This window comes from Wasmannia auropunctata, unplaced genomic scaffold (genome assembly GCF_000956235.1).
Source record: "Wasmannia auropunctata unplaced genomic scaffold, wasmannia.A_1.0 LD336116.1, whole genome shotgun sequence".
Classification (NCBI taxonomy): Eukaryota; Metazoa; Arthropoda; class Insecta; order Hymenoptera; family Formicidae; genus Wasmannia; species Wasmannia auropunctata.
In genome coordinates, this window is record NW_012026774.1 from 1,318,890 (window position 1) to 1,339,956 (window position 21,067).

The window sequence follows — 21,067 nt, forward strand, 5'->3', positions numbered from 1 at the left end:
AATTATACATTCTTTCTCTTAAAAAGAAAATGAAATATCATGATACATTTTGATATTGCATTCTTTCGCGAATGAAACTATAGCGCCAGCTTTATAAATGTGTCGATACATCTTACCTTGTTGTAAAACGATCATTGCGGAAGATATCAAGCTATTCGCAAGAGAGTACAGGCCGTAATCTGCCATTACGTCAACTACAATTCAGAATAATTCAGATGTAGTAAGCAAATAATGCTTTCAGTACCGAGCAGCTCGGTGAACAATGTGGGCGTTTACAATTTGCATGTGAAATACACTTATGCTAAGATTAATTTTCATAATGTTACACCTCAAGGTAACGATTGTGACGGGAAATCTTACCTGCCTAATGACGCAGAGCCCAACCAGACGCTTATGTAAAGAATAAATGGGGCGGAAACACATATAAGACACATTTATAAAAGTAAACACGGCACATCGTAATAGCATCGCGATAGAAATCAGCTGATTTTGGCCAATATTGACGAGCGTGGAAATAGACCGAGTTATCGACATAACAGAGCCATCTGTTGGATTACTCGAGACTTCGAATGCGCCCTAATAAGGCCTCCCACCTACAGATGGCGCTAGTAGTCCGCGTTGGCGACCTCGGCGGCCATTGGCCGTGTGTGCGGCATTGGTGGCGTCGGTCGCGACGATCGTTTCAAACGTTACGAGTATCGTGCGCGTTTATTTCTTCTCTACCGCACGCATTTCGACGATTCAACGATATCCTCTACATCGAAACATCCCGTACGTTAAGGGAATTGTCGGAATTGATTCGGAACACCCGGATTTAACCTCACAAGTCGAACAATCGCCTGAAGTTTTCGCCGCGTCGGTGGGCTTCGGTTCGCCGCGCCGGTCAGTCGCCAAACGCGTCGCGTCGCGAATCTGAAACGCGTTCGACGTTTCTCGCGATTATTACTGTATGTTCTATGTACGTATGTACGTACATAGAAAAGTGAATCTCGCGCGGAAGAAACAATTATCGCGAGGCCGATTTTTCGCGGTAGGTTATCGGACGACGTTCGTCGTAACGCGATGGACAATGTCGGTGATCGCGACGCGCGCGGGTCGATGTTTTCTGAATGCTGTGGCGTCGTTTCGAGTTTCAACGATCGCCGATATATATGTTGCTTTTCTATAGACGTAGATTTGAAATTGATTACGGAATCGCAACGTATCGAACAGATCATTTTCACATCGCTCCATGTTTCCGACGATCGTCGACGCGAAAAATGTACGCATCTCACGTGGAAGAAGCAAATAATCGCGAGTGCCTTTCGCAGTATCGGACGGTTTCGTCGTAAGTGGACATGTCGGCAATCGCGGCGCGTGCCGATATCGCGACGCTTTCCGAATGCTGCGCGTCGTTTCCACGGTTCAACGATCGCCTTGTTTTTTCATAAATTTTGAATTCGAGATTGATTACGGAGTCGCAACGCCTCGAACAGATCGTTTTCACATCGCTCCGTATTTCTGACGATCGTCGACGCGTAAAAATGTGTACGCATCTCACGGGGGACAGAAACAATCGCGAGTGTCTTTCGCAACGAACGGTCTACGAGATCGTACGTATATTAAACGTGTGGCCGCTTGCATACGTTTTGGGACTATGGTTGACACCCGTGATGTGCGCCCGTGATCTTCGCCTGGAATTGATTGAGTCTTCCCGTTATTTTTTCACTGGAGTGCCAACGAAAACGCAGCTATCACATCAAGTATGTACATATACTGATATTATACATATACATTTTGTAGTTTTTTATAATTAACTGTATGTACATTTTTCATGTTTTTATTATAAATTTCTGTTTGATTTCTGTTTTAATTAATATTTGAAAAACGATAAGAAATAAATAGCGAATTATGTCTCTTTCTGATTTCGCATTACTTTGCGCATCGATAATATGTTATTGAAAATAATTGTGATATAAAAAATTCAAATACAATTATTTTAATTTTTCGAAACTTCCAGATAATATTAAAATTATTAGAATTATTAGCAATTAATTTTTTTGAAATTAAGAAATTATTTTCTATTTTTAATATTATTAAAAAGAATATTATTTATTATAGTTAAAAATTTTTCGTACCGAGTAAATACATTACATACTGTTTAAATATGAACCGCGTGCTTGTTGATTATTACTATATTATCGATGATCGAGTTCAAGAAATTTTATTTATCTAACACTGCAAACTCTCAACGATTGCGAGTATTTTGCCGGTATCGCGAGATAACTACAGAAGGTAAATTAGAAGAAAATTAAATAAATTTAAAAATATAATTAATAATTAACAATATTATATTGTGTCAAGCTATTTCAGAATGTTAAGCCCACTGCAATCTTATAATTAATATTTCAAAACAAATAATTGAAAAAAATTTTTAAAAAATGCGCGAATATTAATTAAACTATGTTAAAAATATTATAAAATAGTATTTACAATTATTATTAATATGATGAATAATAATACATATTTGCACATTTATTATCATAAATTTTCAGAGATTTGTTTTATTATAATATCGGCAGAGCACAAATAATTGTTGTTAATGTTATAATATAATATTTTTAACATTCGAGATATTTTGTATATAATGTGGCATTTTTTATTTTTTTATTTTTTTTCAAACGGTTTACATTTTTATTATAATTGGTAGAATTATTTTATTCATATAATTTAAAAATAGATTATGATATTAATACACATTTATTGTAAAGGCAACTGATACATTGAAAACATTAGTATTACAATATTTTACATAGAAAACAGTAATATTATTTTATTAAATAATAAAATAATATTACTTAAATAGTAAAATAATGTTTAATATTCCATCTCTTATTGATTATATTACTTATCCAGATATGATGATTATATTTAAATATATGTATATGGGGAAAAAGAATGGATTAATGGAAACATTATCGGAAATTATTTTTTTTGACATTATTATTTATCAGTGATACACACAGAATATTTACGTGGTGCATATTGGTTACAAAAACATATTGAATTTTTGATGGACGATGATTGCCAAATTTTATTAAAGGGATTTCTTCTGCACATATTTCTAAATGATTCGTAGTCAAAAGGTATGATTATATTACGATATAAGAGATAAAAGTATTATCGTTTTCGTTGCTAATATGGCACCTCCGGGAAAATATCCTGCGACTTTGTTTGCACTATTCTATAATCAAGAAAAAAATATTTGATCATTAGAATCGGTTTACTTTAATTTACGCAACATTAATTACAAAATATTTTTTTCTTAAACATTTCTGCTTCTATAGTATGCAAAATATAGGCTATAATTTAAAACAAGAAATAAAAAAATGCATTTGTCATTTCAAAAATGTGGAATATTTACCTTGTGCAACAGAGGAGCATATCTTATGTTAAATAATCTTTTTGCATCCTCCGTTACGAACGGTCCTATAACCCTCCGGACACTTGGGTACCCGATTTCTCGCGGGGAAAGTTAGTGGCAATCCCTCGCACGCAAATACTAACATTATCGACGCGAGAATCAGTAGAATCAAACGGGCGGGTGCCATGATTATTGCAGATGATATTCAATCTCCCGATTACACTTTCTCGAATTTCAAATTAGGTAGAATGAAATCACAAACGGACTGGCGTCAGATTTCTCTCCTTTTTCTTCACGCGTACGCTTGTAACATCAAAATGCTAATAACTGGACTGACTGTTGTAACCATAGCGCAGGTATTTATATAAACAACTTAGGGAAGGCCCATCAGTTGCGGTTTCCTGTCTGATCCTTTCCGTTCCGTCATTGCTAATTAGTACTTAAAATCGTGTTCTGATTACTCGTTGCTTACGCACGAGCGTCTTTCGTAATTTCCGCAGCGTGATAAATTATTAAAAATGCGCGCACGCGTGCATTCGAAATTTTATGCGCACATTACCAAGAAATCGTTTATGACTCAGCGGAGATACGAGTAAAAAATATTTTAGAAAAAAAAAAAATTTTTAGAGGAAAAACTTATACAGATAATTTTAAATGCTTTATTCATTTTATGATATCTTATATGACGGTTTTACATATACATGTGTATCTGTGCATGAATATTTTTATTATTTATCTTACACACGCGCTTTACATGTTTTTTATCTAAAAAATTATGTAAATATTTGTAAACAGGAGTTTATTTGCATATTTAATTAATAATTTTGAATATACTTTTGTGTGTGTACATGTTCAGAAAGAGATATATTTAATTCGATTTATTTTACGGACGATAAAATACTCTATTTGTTCTTTAACATTAAGTATATCGATAAAAATTTAATACTCTATAATATATTCTCTTACTTCGGTTTTAATTATTGCACACTATAATAGAAAATCCTAACCGATTTCTTGCGTTTGTGGGGATAAATATATGTGCGGGAAGATAATTTAGTTCGTAGTCTTTACATCTTAATTGCATTTTGAACGCAATTCATGATTGCCGATTGATTTGATGAACTGTACATTAACTTACATATATCTTACACATATTAATTAGGTACAATTAACTCTTCATAAAGTCGCATTAATTATTTTTGATTAGAATAATATTCTTATTTCTTAATCCTGTTAATCCTCTTGTTTCCTTCCGGGGATGTCTTCTTTCATGGTCAGGAGTGGTTCGACTATCTATAAAGGTTCTGTAACAGAAATCAAGATCTTGTTCATTTCAATCTACGTGGAGTTTTACATACGAGTTTTATACATCTCTCTACAGTCGGAAGTAAGAACTGCGGTGTATGCGGAAATAGAATGGTCGCTATAAATATAAAGAGCTGAGCAATTTATTGCATATTTAAGTTTGACGCGGGTATGAAGGGATCGATACGAGGTGACGATTGTGTGCGCATCTCTGATGGACGGAATAGGCTAGCATAGTTGATGAGTTGTAGCGACTTCCGGCAAAGAAAATCAACTTCAAAGCGTTACACTTCGTCGGAATTATAAGTTTACGTCATGCTACAATCAACCAAACGTAAATGTGAAACGTGCTTGACGTCAATGCATCGTAAGAATCAAGTATTATTAACGGACGTGTATAAAACAAGAATGATCGAATAAACGTACAACGTACACAATTTAATAGCAAATAACGGTTGAATAATTTTTATTTTTTTAAAATAATGTTACATATTATAACAACATTACATATTTTAACCAATGATACATTATTGATTGTATAATATGTAATATTATTTGTAAATATATTATTACTTGTTATTTATTTATAGGATGCGGCGACAATTAATTACGTTTAATTAATTTCGAGATCTTAATGATAGAAAAAATATATCGCTTGTGCCGTTGCAAATGTGCGACGCAACCAATAATTCATGCTTTGCTTGTAAGAAGTTTCTGTTTTATCCTTACCTAAAAGACACTTCGACAACGATTTCCAACTTTGACCTTGTCCGGTGGACATTGTATAGGGACATTAATTATTGATCCAGCTTCGATTTTGTAGTTATCAAAGCGCACGAAACGCTTTTCCTCCCGCGAGACGGTCGTGTCGGTCGCGTACGTGCTCGGCGTCGACAGGATGAAAAATAACGCTATCGCGTACGTTATAGCTAATAAAAGCCTCATAGTTGCGCAGTATACAGAGTGCAATCAACGACTGAAGCCTGTCCAGATCTTGCCTCTCAATAAAACTTATTGTGCGATCACGCGTCGTTCGTTTTCAATGTCTGTTGGGATTAATTTGCGGATTTGCGCACGTTCGTCACGAATAAATTTCCTTGCTGATATTAATCACCTTATCGAGAATTCAAACGTAGTATATATCACTCGAGATGTCTCGCGCAATACGTAATTACGCATAATCTTCTTCACATTTCAAAGAGCCCTCAGGGGATTACCGGTAGGAGATTACATCGAAGTGCGGAAAGTGATTTTATTCTCGAGTAAAATACAACACGGTCACCAATGCGATTAACGACACTTCGTGGCGTACTAAATGCTCGTGTTTCAAAAACACGTGCCACAGAATGATTATCAGCGTCAAACCAAAGTTCGTTAATCACGATGCGTATAGCGTCTCGTTTTTAATTTTATCGGATGGGCGGTGCGTGATCGCGTTGGGACACGAGCGATACGAAACTCAGATTCGGCACGTCTGGACGGCAGACTTGGATCTCGCATTTTCCGTAAGAAAAACCGTGAAGCTCACCGAGCAGCGAATGCGATTGGGCAACTGGCGACGATTGATTTCTATTCCATCACCATCGCCGTCGCCGCCGCCGTCGCCTCCTCGAATCGAACGCAAACAGACCACTCGGAAATGGACGAGCGGGCTAATTAAAATCGACCTTGTACGCAAACCGGCTTAAAAGGCAGCTTTATCTGCGACGCGGAGTATCGCGAAGACGAACAGTCGGGCAGCTTTATCAATCCGGCGTGTCCGGAATTTTTCATTCGATTCGAGATTGCGATACCGAGAACTGCGTGACGAAATCTTGAACTTTACTTATATTAGGCGATTCACCGGCATAAAACTCAGCCTGCTAAAAATACACGCGAGGTTAATAGCCTATATGCGAACGATTCCTAGAACATTGATTCCAAAAATAATAATACACAGCGCGTGTATGTATAATGGGATAAGGTATGCAAAATTACGCATTTATTTCTATCAAATTATTAATTTTCAAAAGAGATGCATTGAAAACTTGTTTTGCTTCATCTATGAGAGTATTCCCGATAACCCTCGGTGGCGCACTTTCGATGATAGTAATATATGTACTATCTTGCTGAGCACGATTATCATGCGTGATAATACACTATTTTTATATTTAAACTTGTTTTTCTCGAGAACTACAGTTAATTTAAAAAAGAAAAGAAAGATTTTGAAATATCTAAATATTTAATTAAGGATCTGAAATTAATTTTATTGTGGACCATCAAAATAATCATGTAAAACGCCCAAACTTGTTAGATTGTCATAGCTTTTTGCAACATATATTGTGTTTGAATACCTACGAAATTATTTTGACAGTCTTACAAAATTATTTTCAAATCTGTATCTAATTAAATTTTTAAATATTTAAAACCGTTCTTTCCGTGTGTATATGTTATACTTTGTTCTGTCACGGCAAATCACATTTTCATTACGATTGGCTGCTTCAACGAAAGCGAAAAATAAATAAATAGAATCTAAAAATAATTAGAATCTACGTGATAAAATATTAGAAATATTGATTCGTGGTAATGTATTTCATATAAATGTACCTTGTGCGTATTATTTGTCGAGTTTCACCACACTGTCCTACACTTGCCACGCCGATCGACTTGCTGACCCGGTGCACAGGAGACTATGTTCCTTCGTGGTACGAATATTATCCTGCCTTCTACCGTGATTTCCGGGGATGCCGTCGACGTAGCGCCGTCATTCTCCTTAGAGTTTGAAACTTGCGAGGTGTTGTTTTGTGGCCGTAGCAATTTGTCGATAGATTTCGCCACGTTCGAGAAGGACCAACACTCGCCGAGGCTCGCGGAGAGGATCACGAGCACGAGAATCGTGTAAAATGTGCGCATCTTTCTCAACTAACATGACTAACAACTCGCACGGTGTTTAAGCCGGCTTAAACACTGACGGACACAGACTTGATAACCCGATGACACTGACGATTTCAAGCGCATTTCTTTCGCCATTCAGAAAAACTTCAGAGTCAGTACTTAGCTCGAATGTTTGGCGTGTTTACCGTAATTGCACGGTGATTTCGTCGCAAAGTTCCGTTGTAGATCGTAATTTGAATGGAAGTCGCGCGTGCCGGTGACGATATGAAAAATATATACTGCTTTTCTAATTCTCGTATATACATCAGAAATTATAAAGCGGAGTGCATATGCACTCTGTTTTGTTTTCGATAACCTTCGGTGTCATTTTTTAAAGTAATAGAATCATCTCTAGAATTTTTACGTAACGCTTACAGAATTATTTTACGTGATTTAAATACATTTATTGTATTTATATTATTGTTATAACTTGTTCTCACAGTTTTACGGTGCAAACCTACAGGAAGATTTTAGCAAAAATCTGTTTGTTACAATATTATAAATGTTATACCTAATAATGCGAATGCAAATACATAGGAGAAATAGAGTACAATTGAAAACGCGATCAAAAGAAAATCAGAACTATGATTTCAAAGAAATTAAATGTACGGACACATTAGCGCAGCAAAATGTTTGTTAAAAATTACATTTTAATAAAATCCAAACTCTTCGTGGAATATAAAGCAAACTGAGATTGTTCGCCAACGTCATGTAGATTACTTTATCAGAGCACATGAGAGCACGTTTTGTGGTCGTTAGAATTTCCATCACGTTCCTCGTTTGACGTATACGAATCATCTATTTAAACGCAGGGATATGTGTATTATTACGTCACTGTGTGCAATTCTTCGCAAGGTCTATGTATACGTCTCCTTGAAATTTTATTTCGTATTTTTCATATAAATCTCGTATATATAATTCTTACTAGCTTTTGGCTTGGTTATATAATTGTTATAAGAAAAAGAACATTTTATTATTTTGCTAAAATTTTATAATTATTATAAATATTGTCTTCTTTCGCGATTAAAAATATTTTAAATAATAAGCTTAATTTAATTTTATAAACTTATATTAATTGATCGATAATATCAGTTTGAATTTCTTGGAAATCTTTTAAATGTGTCAAAATTTACGACTTCTACATATTTACGACTATACGTTTAAACGAGAAATATGATGATATCGTAAGAATATGATGTTATCATGCTATATATCATGCTAATGTATAATCCGCAGATGCTTAAGATTTTATTTCTATCGATCTAAAGCAGTTGGTGGCGCCATCCATTGCTGCAAAGAGAAAGATCAAAATGGATGTAGCATAACGCCGCGTGTGTGGTAATAACTAAAAATTGTATTGCACAATTTTATATCGTAATAGCTCAATGGTACATACAATATTTTAATAAATGTTTTTTACTTTCAAGAAAAAAATTATTAAATTTTATCGAGAAGCAATACCAAAATCGCTGATTTATTAAAATAAATTCTAATCTTGGATCATGTACTTTTTAAATTCATTGTCAAAAAGAAGAAAGATTATCATACGTTACAGTTAAACTTAATCATTTATAATCATATAACTTTACATATTCAGATATCTATACTTTTAAGTCTCAATGATTAAATCCATGTACTATCGGTCTTGTAATTTTCTTTTATAAGTAAAAATTCGGTTATGGAGAGTTAACAACGAAATCGCGCGATAAACGGACTGGAACAGCCCGCTTATCCTTGGCACGCATCCCCGGGTGTCTTTTGAGTCGATCCCGTACTCGATCAACGACAGTTTCTCCCTGCGGGTATGGGCGTCGATAATGCTTTTACGTGCGAATCATGTAGACACGATTTCTCACACGTATACGCATCACTTCCCGTCACGGCTCGTCCCCCCTCCTCCCCCTCCTCAAAACACGAAATTTGACGTGTTCATATTTTTCGCATAATTTCCTCATATTTCGGTCGCGTGTGCAATTTAAGGGCGCGTACATCGAAGAGTATCTTGGACAGGCGCCAGAAACTTTCGTTATAGAATCAAACAGCGCGAGCGTGAAACTCACTCTGTACCGTACTCGTTTTCTACAGTATTTGTCAGATAATACTCTTGAAATCGAAACGGATCTTTGTGGATCCGCTCTGTATTTTGATTGCCGGATGATAAGCGGCGTATGCGTGCCGCGAATTTCCGGCGAAGGAGATCCCAGGGTTTTCTCTTCCACATTCGCGAGATGGGTTCCCACGAGCGAAGTCGAGCACACGGTCTAGAAAGGCAATAACCAAAGATGATTAAGATATAGTCATTTTGCTCCTCGCTTCCCTGCTCTCCGCGGCGGCGATCCGCCGCTTGTCGTGCCGACACGAATGCAAACGCGGCACGGTCGCTACACGTACAATTATTGCTTATTGGTAGCCTCGATTCGGAAACGATAATTCTTTCCCTCTTTCTCGCATTAGAGTCACGGGCCGAACCAGCTGCTCGAAACGCCACGTCGGTGAAAGGATTGCGCTCCGTCGCTTTACATGTGCGACCATTTCGCACGACGAATGAATGTGTGTGTTAGGAAATAACTTTCGAGTATAAAATAAAATAGAATATTTTTCACTGAACTTTAAATCGATAAACTGCGATTTAAACATTTTTCCCCCCGTTATTTTTACGATGAAATAATGCCATAAAATGTGGCAGCATCGTAAAATTCAAAAGATAACAATATTCTATCGATCAAGTATTTATTGATTAAATACTGAGATTTCTAAGAAACCAGTTTCTAATAAAATTATTGAAATAATATGGAATACCTAGTTAGAACTTGAAACCTTCTCGCGCGGTTTGTATGCAAAATAACGGCGTGTATATATCGATCCCTTCCGTTCTAAGTTTGCCTCTCAGCCACGTGATGCGCCGAGTATAGGAACTGCTCCGATCCTAAGCACGGTTAATACCAGGATGACCATTATCGCGAGGGTTTAAAGGGTTGAGAAAGCGGTGTGTTCAGCGATACTCGGTAAACCATCGCGCGATCTGTATACCGGCGAGCAATTTATTCGCGACTTTAATGATACGGGTAGCGACATCCCAGAACATCCTGACACGCTCGACCGACTCGACAAGAAAATTAATGCGCGACGTAATCCAGCCATAATGCCGCAGTGTTAAGCGATATATCGAAACCGCTTTATACGTTCGTCCGAGAGTCTTCATGATCCGTCGCATCAGCGCGACGGCTGTCAATAATAGAATTAGCATCTTTTTTATGGTCTTATTATAAAATAATCAAAGACATTGCATAATTTACCATTATATGATTATTATTTTGCAACATCTTGTATTATTAACATCTTGTTATCTATATGCAGCTAATAGAAAGAGAACAAAGAATATGTTATGTTTAGTGATTATTAAGCAGCGTCTATCAATATCAATCGTATAAATTTTAAAATAGCACGCATTCGCAAGTTTTTGCACGTAACATGTTCTTTGTACGGCGAGGCGCATGATAAGAAAACGGCGAGAGAAAAACACTGCCGAAAACGAGAACGCCTATCACGAATCGATTTTTATAGCGTTGGGAAATTCCGCGTGCCACGGAGTCGCGTGTGCTCGCACACGCGTGCACACGAGGGTCGAGATGGCCGTATGGGAGTTACGGATGGACGGACAGGCGAGGCAAGGGGGCGGGCAGGTAGGATCGATTTAAAAAGTAAATGACTGACGGACTAAGGTCGCCTACCAGGCAATTCCAGTAGCGGGCAATTGCGTGCAAGAAATTACTTGCCAATGTTGAGTGGCACGCAAAGCTCGGAGCGAACGCGAACGCTGAAGGATGGCATGGCGGCGAGGTAACGTCGGCCACCGCCGCCGCCTTCTTCTCTTCTTCTTCTTCTTCGTCGTCTTCGTCTTCCTTCGAACCTCGACGATCCCGTCACCGTGCATGCGAACCTGTCGACCGCGAACGAGCCATACGACTCTTCTCGAATTCGTGCTCGCTTCTTGGACACCGGTCGAATCCTCCGGAGATCGACGTCACGCGGTGTCTAAATCCCGTGCTTCTTCTTAGCGTTTCCCTCGGAACTCGTTGATATAATCGTTCGGTTGCACAGTGGTGCCTAAAAGAGATTTTGCGGGCAAAATGGTCGCGCTTTTTTGTAATCGCTGCAAAAAATTAAGAAAGATTTATAAAAGATACCACTTATATATAATTTGTATTCACATAACGCAAACTTCTATTTCTAGATGTGTAGTATTTTTGTTCTGTTATTTTTAATATTTGAATAATACAAGGAAATAACGCGAAATGCTTTAAGGTTTCTGTTTACTCACCACTATTTATCTCAGAATCTCAGATTGTAAATATTGTTTTATTGAAATATATTTTCATTTTAATATATTTTGGAAGAATTTTTATGGTGTATTTTCTCGTTTTCTGATATCATAATCTAAGATAGTAGTGATGAATAAACGGGAATCTTAATTATTGTCTAGCACACGAAATAATTTAAATTGTTTGAAAATTTCTCAATCTTATTATATGATGATAATTTTAAAATTTCAGGTTTTGTCCGTCTTGACACCACTGTGAGTCATTCCGAAATCGCGCAGCTTATTCCCAGAAGGCAACCAGTTTGTGAGTAGATATTATGTTAATTCGCTAAGTGGGTTTAAATGTATATTTTCAAAACTATTGTCCTTTTCTTCGTGTATCCACTTCGTGTTCTTATTGGCGTTTGAGTTACTCGATTAGAAGCTAGCGGAATTGTGCACCGGTTATCCGGATTCTTACGTCCGCAATGGCGGCGCTCGTACGGTGGCAGACACCTCCCTCGCTACTGTTTCACGGGGATCTGCCTCCGCGTATACTTCTTCACGGTTCGATGAATCTCTCTCCACTCTTCTCGGAACTTTAAAATATTAGTTGCCCTCGGTATTATGACGTCAAGTTTCTCGGTCTCCACTCTGGAATTCGAACGTGTTATATGTTCGGGCGATGGCTTCTCGTGTCAGAAATACGAAACACACGCGACGCGACGCGACGCTAGGATGTGTTGTAACGACCGTGTTTCGCGTTTGTCTCGAATTGTTGCACAATCGACAATTAATAAATTCGTGTTATTTTTCGAGATCAGGCAAACGTGGGACGCGCAAAAATGCGAGGCTGATGATCTCCGCGGATACGCGACGAAGAAAGTTGTTCGGGGCGGGACGACGTCGTAAAATTAGGCGACAGGACGACAGAGGCGTGCGAGACGCAACATTATTCGCAGCCCCATAAAATTAGCCCGATATCGGCCGACAGATAATTCCTCGGTTACGACAAATTTTATGCCGGGGCAATCAGCAACCGCGGGTAGTTTCGCGCCATAAGGCCCCGCCTTGGGAAACGAGGTGTCCGCGCGAAGGTAGCGCGCGGCACCGAAAAGAAAAGTTTTATAACAGTTCTTATCAGGACTTCGGCCCGGCCCCTCGTGCAATTTCGCGCGCGCGAATACATATAACGAACAATGATTTAGGGGGCTTACGGTGCGAAAGTGAAGAAATACTTCCGAAAGCGAAACGCCTCTCATTTTTCAAACAGAGATCGTCTCGTCACTGAAAGGGAGGGGGGAAGAACAAATCCCAAGTGTACTAGTAATCTATGTGTTAATAACAAAAAAGAGCTAGGGATACTCTCGAGCTTTGTCTAAATATTAAAATCGGCCGCCGCATGATTGATTGTATCGCGCATATTGGAAGGAACCGGTCGATCATTAATGGAGTAAGGAGCGGATCGCTCCGATTTGTCCCGGATTCCGATGGGCCATAAACGAGCGGACCGTTCTGTCGTAACAATGTAAAACGTGCGCGCCTCCGACGATCTTCGGAACTGATTCGCGGTGGCGGGGAGAGAAAGAAATGGGCAGAAGAAAGAGGGAGAAAAAAGAAAGAGGGAGAGAGAAAGGACAGCTGCTCGTAACAATTACATCCACATAACACACACGGGTCGGGTTATTCCTTTCCTCGCGTTTAAAACCAGTCGCGAAGTTCACAGCCCGGAGTATTCCCGAAGAATTATGCCGTTGCACCGACACCGACTGATTTTACGACGCGCCGTTGTGCTCGTATCTAGCACGTCGCCGCCTTATTTTACGATGCTTGCCCGTCTTAACGCCTCCTTAGCTCGAAACATCGTCGAGCGTGTCCGAGCGTTTTACGCGCGTTTACACGCGTGCGAGATTCTCTCGTGTATACGAGCCACGCTGAAAGCACACGTGGAGAACGAATGCATCTCGATTACCACTAACACCGTGATTGCCGTGAACGGTTCGGGATTGTGCAAAAAAAGTTGTATGATAATAATAATAATAATATATCAGACTATACAATTTTCGCGTGCAAGGAGCAGAACTGTGGAGAACTGCAAGCGGTATAAACCGATCGGCGAATACGGTAGCTCGGTAAAATATATATTTTATAATCCAAAATATTTGTATTTCACTTTTATACTCATTGTCATATTAGATCAGTGTACTGCTTTAACATACCCCAATACGTATCTATAGCTGAATTCGCTATTAGTGCCATGATAGATCGCGTTCGATTTTATCGCGACAGTTAATTCACTCGCCACTGATGTTAGAATGTTTTCGAGTAAATATAAAATACATTTTTCTCCTCTCGGCTCAGGAACTCCGTCAGAAATGGATATCTCGATTAATCGAAATGTCGCTGCAACCACAGGCGACTTAAACTCATTACGCGTATAAGGAAACCAGATGATCCTGCAGACGCACGGATTAATTCGCGTTTACGCCGATATTAGCTGCCGTAATACGCGTTTGTAGAACGAGTTAAGGTCTCAGCTTGACTGAACAGCAAATTACGCGCAAAATCCGTTACCGCGAAACGCACGTTTCCCGTTAAGAGCAATTAGTGCGGATGACTTTCAACTTTATGAATTACTTTCTGCTACTTGCCGTCTGTTTAGTACGAAAATTTGCATGTTATGAGATAATTAATTCATATCTATATTACGCTACTTAGGCAGGTTGCATCGGTGATAAAAAAATCGATGGTAATAAGAAGATATGTTATCTCGACATAAGTTGCAAATCAACAAGTCGGCTTGTTGAAATTGACTTTTTTGTGCCACTTCTCTGATAAGTAACAAGCATATAATATTACTTTAAAATGTACTTTTCACACCCGACTGCTGTCAACCGAAGCAAAAACGGAGTGAATATGCCTTTCACCGAAATCGGTTATCAAAGATCTCCAATACAATCGCAATATATTTTCTTATTAACTTTTGGCTGTAACCACTTATGGCTGTAACAAAAACTTTTTGTTAAATAAGCTTGGTTTAAAGCTTATAATTATCATTAATATTTCTGTTAATAAATAAAAGAATTTTTAATCAATATGATTTTCTGTATTTATCGAAAGATGTATAGTGTATAATATACATATTTTTTAGATGTACATATTTGCATTAGTATAGTGTAGTAATTATTAAATGATCTTTATAGTCTTTGATCCTACAAAATTGGCGATTCTTCGACACGATTTTTTCTTCCTTGACTCCAGTTTTTGTCATAGTTTTAGATTCGACCCTATTTCTCGCGAATTAACCAGGCAAGCGTGATCGAATTAATAGTGCAGACGGAAAAACAAGCCTGTAAATCTATAATCGAATAACTTGAAAAAAAAAACAAGCAGTATTCAAAAGTAACATCGCGTCTCCTCGTGAAGGATCGCCCTCGTCACTGTTCTCGCTACCGTACGGTATCCTGTATCCGTATCAGAGAGATCTAAAATCGAGCGTTCGGCATAGAATCAAGAGTCTCTCATCTCCCGGGAGAATCCAGGGATGAGCACGTCTCGGGAGGGGAAAGTAATTAAAGAATTAATTAAACGGAGGCTTACTCAGCTAAGTTCAGCCATCGATCAAGGCTAACCATGGCGGGCTCTTGTTTGGCGCTGACAAAAAACACCGCTACCGAAATCATAGGGAGCCCATTGTGCCCGGGACGATCTCCGCGTCGGGCTCCCGAGTGCCCGGGCCGCTCACGGAACGACGGCGCGGCGGGCCCCGCGATCGGCATCGAGGCGAGATCGCGGGGCGGTCAGTGCAGTGGGCTCGTGAGGTGGACGTAGAGAGATGGCAGGAATGCAGCTCGCGTGCTCCATCCCTGTCGGTACAAATTAGAGTAAAAATCATGAAGCAGGATCGTGGCAAATAACTCGCGCAGCGGGAGATCTCTCCGAACGCGGGGGCCAGAGGAGCGAACAATGCCTTCAGCTCTCATCTCCCTTAGCTCGGACTCCGCCGTCTTTTTTCTTCGGGGGGGCCCACTTCTCGTTCTCCTCGTCTGGCTTTCCCCCGCGGTTCACTCTCGATTCAAGTTAGACGCCGTGAAGAGTGACCGGGAGCAGATATCCATATTGAAGCAAAAGAAAAAGTGTAAGTCCAAGTCTCATGCGAGAGTATATCCCGTGCACACAGAAGCGACGTTTCGCTTCCCCCGTATAAATCGACTCTCTACATCCTCGTCTTTCCTCTCATCTCTTTGCCGGTTCGTCGTCACTTCTCATTTTCTTCGGCTCGAGACCTCGTGTCAGAAGGGTGGAATTTAATCAATTATTAGCTTGAAAAGAATAGAGCATAGAAATTAATCTAAAGAAAAGGAAAGTAGGAATGCGTAAAAAAGTAATATTATTTTAAAGAGGGTATATATTGTTTATATAAGAAAATTTACATAAAAATTATTTATACAAAAAAGCACATTACATCGTATTGTGACGCATCATTAGAGTCCATGAAATATTGTGATTGCAATACGAAAATTTTAACAATATTTTTTTCTATGAACTATCAAGGTTATAGAAACAGTTTCTATTTTCTTTGCCAATTGAATGAGATATGAAAGTGTAAATATAACGTGTTAATTTGTGCAATTTATGATAGTTATAACAAGGAGGATTGCAATTTGAAATGAATGATACTATGGATTTTTGAAGAGAATGTCTTATTATATCAATTATTCAATGCAGGCTAACATATAAAATTCTCAATTTATTATAATTTTACGGTCAATAAAATATAGAATGACTGAAAATCATCGGATTAATTCGAACATCTATTTTGAGACTGTGCAAGGAACTTGCGATTAATAGGAATATTTGCAGGAATTAATGACAACAGGTTATTACATCTTTGCCTACAAAGCCTTTTTTTTTAACTCATGTCGAAGAAACGAAGGCCGTGATACGCATACTTTATTACGCTGCACATTCGTGTTTTATTCCGTCAGTTGTAAACAGTTAAAACTTACTGGGCCTTGGTGAACGATCTTTCGAACAAATTAGCCCGGATAACATCACTCGGCCCTGTACCCATTTAAAAGCCTGTTTTCAGTTGACAACCCGCCCATTTTCATCTCGCGTTATTGACAGTTTCGTACCTGCAATGAGTCTTCGACTCACACGATCACGATAATTACGCTTCTTCATCGGTAATTTTCGGGTAACAGTATCGAGTGTGTGAGGAGAATCAGGTTAACCGAAAAAAAGTCCACCTTCCTCGGTCGATTAAGCTAACTTTTTTTTACAAGAATTACATACGTAGCGAACATCAAAATGTCATGATTGGCGATTACAATGTTAAATTTAACTTGAGCAAAAGTTACAAGATAAGAATTCAATTTAGTACAATATTCGCGATTAATATTGCACTTAGTGCCATAATTCTTGACATTAACGAGGATCGTATAATTTTTCAGCGGTTTAATCTACATCTTCTTATTCGCTTGTTTATATTGTATCGCTTTATAATAGAAATCGCTTACTCTCGTTTCATCCGCGCCGAGAAACCGCCGATGTAAATCGTTTCGCTGCGTCTCTCACACAATATCGCGCGTTGCGTCCGCGCGTCTCTCCCCGGATAATTTCTTCCTCCATTCCAAATTATCGTGTCGATGCTCCCGAGAGCCATCGCGCCGTCACGCAACGGCATGTAAATACGCTCATACTCGATCGGAGAAAGAGAGCGAAAGAGAGAGAGAGGAGAGTTACCCTCTCCTGCTTGCCGAGAGTACAAAAGCCGCCAGCGCCCCGGAGAACAAACGGTGCTGGCGAATAAATTGGTCGAGGCGTCCGGGCTGACCGGTAGCACTCGACAGCTTCTCACTTTGGGGCTCGTCCATTTTCGACGGTCTGACGAGCCGAAGCGAAAGCCTGTCGGCCATTAATAATTGTTCGTAATAATGGGGCGGTGGGGAAAGGGCGGAGGGGGCTACACCACCGCGACGCGGGGGAAGGGAGGCTGTATGGAGAGAAGGTGGATAGAAAAAACGACCACGAGACAGGTAACGAGCCTGACCGATTCACGTTGCGTTGTTGTTGCTGCTGCTGCTGCTGCTGCTGCGGTTGCTGCTGCTGCTGCCGTTGCTCTTAGGAGGCGAGAGCGGGAGGCGGCGGTAGCGGTGTCGATCTTACGCAGAGGCCACCCCCGCTGCGTTCCTAATAAACCCACTTGCTAGCGGGATAATGGCTCCACGGTGACTCCACACTTCTGACGAGGGAGCGAGACGAGGCGAGTGATAGAGGGAGAGGGGGAGGGGGAGAAAGAAAGAGAGAGAGAGAGAGAGAGAATAAACGGGTGGCGGCGAAATGGAGAACACCTTCGACATCGAGACGTTGGGCTACCATATCGAGCGGCAAAAAGGAAAGAGTTGATGGTGAGCCGAGCATTAGCAATCGGCTCGGAGTATGCTTTGTAGCGATTGCTTCTTCCGAGAAGCCGTTGCTGCGAGACGGATCGCTTGCTTACGAGGCGTTATACTTCTGACGCGTCCGTTTTATTTCGCGAGGGGGGAGGGGAGGGGGAAGAGAGGAGCGGGCCTTATAGTTGCGCGGAATGGGATGTTAAATGTCACGTCAGTCTACTTACGTTTAAATCGCTGCAACGTAACGACGCGGGTCGTATAAACGGTTAGTTACCCCTGCAGCTACTGCTACTTTTTAGTTGAACGTCTCACATCCTTATATGTATACTCCTTCCTTTATCGGAAATGATCTTATTTCTATACTAAATAATATATCTTAACCGCTCGATACATACAATATAACGATTCGTCGTGGAATCGTACCGATTATTTGCTTGAATAATTCGTTTAAATGCTTCGTCGTTTTATTACCAACCTGCCTTTACAGGTAACAAACGAAAATGTAAATTAATCGTCGTGTATAGTGACCAATAGTGGTCGTAAAGAGTTACATCTCCTGCGAGAAATAGTTAGATCCTATTTGTGATGAGTCAGCGTCCTTATAAATTGACTCACACGTAGCTTGCTCCTTAATAGCCAATTACTTTGTGCCCTCGTATAATTAGGTCTTTTTCCGATCCTTGACTCTCAAAAGCTTTAATCTTCCTCCTATCTCAGGTGATCCCTCGTGCCTTCACAGTCCGCCTGGTAGCAATCTCAAATCGTTAGAACGTACGCGCGATGGCAACCTTTAAAAATAATCTCTGAAATCAGATTTTTAATTAACCCACGAAGATACCGTATTGATATACTGCAGCTATTAAGCATCCACTACATGGTTATCGAATATGTTTTACATAAAAAATATTACTTTATTCTATTGTTTATTTGAAAATTTATTTGTCGTTATTCGTAATGCAATACAGCTTTTTCATAGACAATTTATAAAAGATAGGTACTCCTCTCAGTAACATAAATTTTGATTATGTATTTAACGTGTTTTATGTCTTTGTAACAAATTTCTTAAGTAGTCCATTAGCTGATATATTGTATCCTACTTGAGCGAAGTGTGTTAAAGAAGCTTGAAAATTCGAGTCACGAGCATGATTGCGGTAATCCATGATAGCAATCAGTCAGTTCACGTGGTGTATGTGATAGATCGGATGATCGTTGTGTGTCGTTCTGTATGAGGGATCGCACCGATTTGCATCCCTCGTGTGGGGAATAATGCATAAGGCCGACATTTGAATCTGCTCGAGGTGACGATATCGTCGGATTGTGATCGATTTCACTATTTTCGGGCGCGCAAAGACATGTTATAAAAAGTCAATATTTCGTTTCTAGAATCGTTTTATTTTTCTGATCATTACGTTGGTATATTTTCTTCGTTAGTAAGTTAGTTTGTTAGTTTCATTCGTACAGCAAGATTCGAACGCGCAGGTAGGACGCGGGCTTCTGCTGCATGTATTGCTAGTATTGCTATTATTTTTCAAAACATCGTGACAAGTACTAAGAGTAAACGTTATCACTCCCTACATGCAATTAAAAATTGTCAACCTGCACAACCAATTTCTATATATCAAGTGGACAATCATTTATCCAAGCAGATATTTCGCGCGATGTATTTGTTTGATTGAAAGCGACAGGAGGCGAGAAGTTTTTATATCGTAATAAAATTGTTAAAGTCGATAAACATTTTTTTAATGCTTAAATTCAAATTTCGTGAATTGCATTTTGAATTTTTTATTTTAGATGTAATTCGTCCATTGTTTTTGAATTTAGAGCGCGGAGTACGAATCATTAGATCGATCGTTTAAGTAGATATGTACAGTCGTGATATATGCAAATGTGTGTTAATAATTACTTTAAAATATATGGAGTAGACTATAGTCGACATGAATTTGTTTTGTAGGGTAAACGTTTTTGTAAATGGTAACACATCGGATGTGCGCGGCCTTGATATTTTGTTGATATAACATTGTATTTGTAAAATCGCCGGCCTATCATTCGCGCGTCGAAACTCAAACGGGCAGGTAGTGGCGCGAGCTACTCCACGTACCGCCACGTTATTATCCGCGATAAACGATCGGCAGCATATACGATTAATTAACCTTCGCGATGAACAACTCCTTGTATCGAGGCGATGGTGGAGTAGATATCCAGTGCGATCTGTACATTTGAATTATATAAATCGTCAAGCAATTTAGATAACGGGAGGCTTATGGGTATGCAACTGAATTTTAATTGTGATTTGTCGACTCGTTTGCATTCTCATTAGTTAATAACTCGATTTAATTAATTAGGTCGCGTTGCACAATATGAGATCTTTTGCTGTACAGGCCCGTTGCGTTAATTTACGAGAAGTCGCGAGCGAATTATGACTTGCTGCGGTTCTTTTTCACGCATTTTTTTATTTTTTCATCGTAATGTACAATAAAATGCGCGTACAATTAACCTCAGTAATGCGTTTTAAGTGTCGCGCAATTATCAATCTGTTGAATACGCAATTATAATTATTTGTATTATTTTACAGTGAGTGTTTAAGTGCAATGAAGGAATTCTGAGAGGAGGAGGAGGCCTGGAAGGCATCGGGCAACAGCGGAACAACCATGGAGTGAGTAATTTGTTACTCATTTTATTTGCCATTCATAGAATTAATTGTTTATATAATTATTGTATAAATGCAATAATCATATTCTTTGAAAC

General features: G+C 39.1%; 3 long non-coding RNA genes across 3 annotated transcripts; 1 reads left to right on the forward strand and 2 right to left on the reverse strand.

The window, feature by feature from the left end:
- Positions 1-793: 793 nt before the first annotated feature.
- Positions 794-20,975, forward strand: LOC105456447. The gene is made up of 3 exons (XR_975256.1): positions 794-1,742; positions 12,175-12,246; positions 20,895-20,975. It is a non-coding gene; the product is annotated as an uncharacterized LOC105456447 (long non-coding RNA).
- LOC105456411 lies at positions 2,965-4,070 on the reverse strand. The gene is made up of 2 exons (XR_975250.1): positions 3,404-4,070; positions 2,965-3,223 (listed from the first exon to the last, which is right to left on the reverse strand). It is a non-coding gene; the product is annotated as an uncharacterized LOC105456411 (long non-coding RNA).
- On the reverse strand, positions 4,267-7,823 carry LOC105456364. The gene is made up of 2 exons (XR_975245.1): positions 7,295-7,823; positions 4,267-4,707 (listed from the first exon to the last, which is right to left on the reverse strand). It is a non-coding gene; the product is annotated as an uncharacterized LOC105456364 (long non-coding RNA).
- Positions 20,976-21,067: the final 92 nt, after the last annotated feature.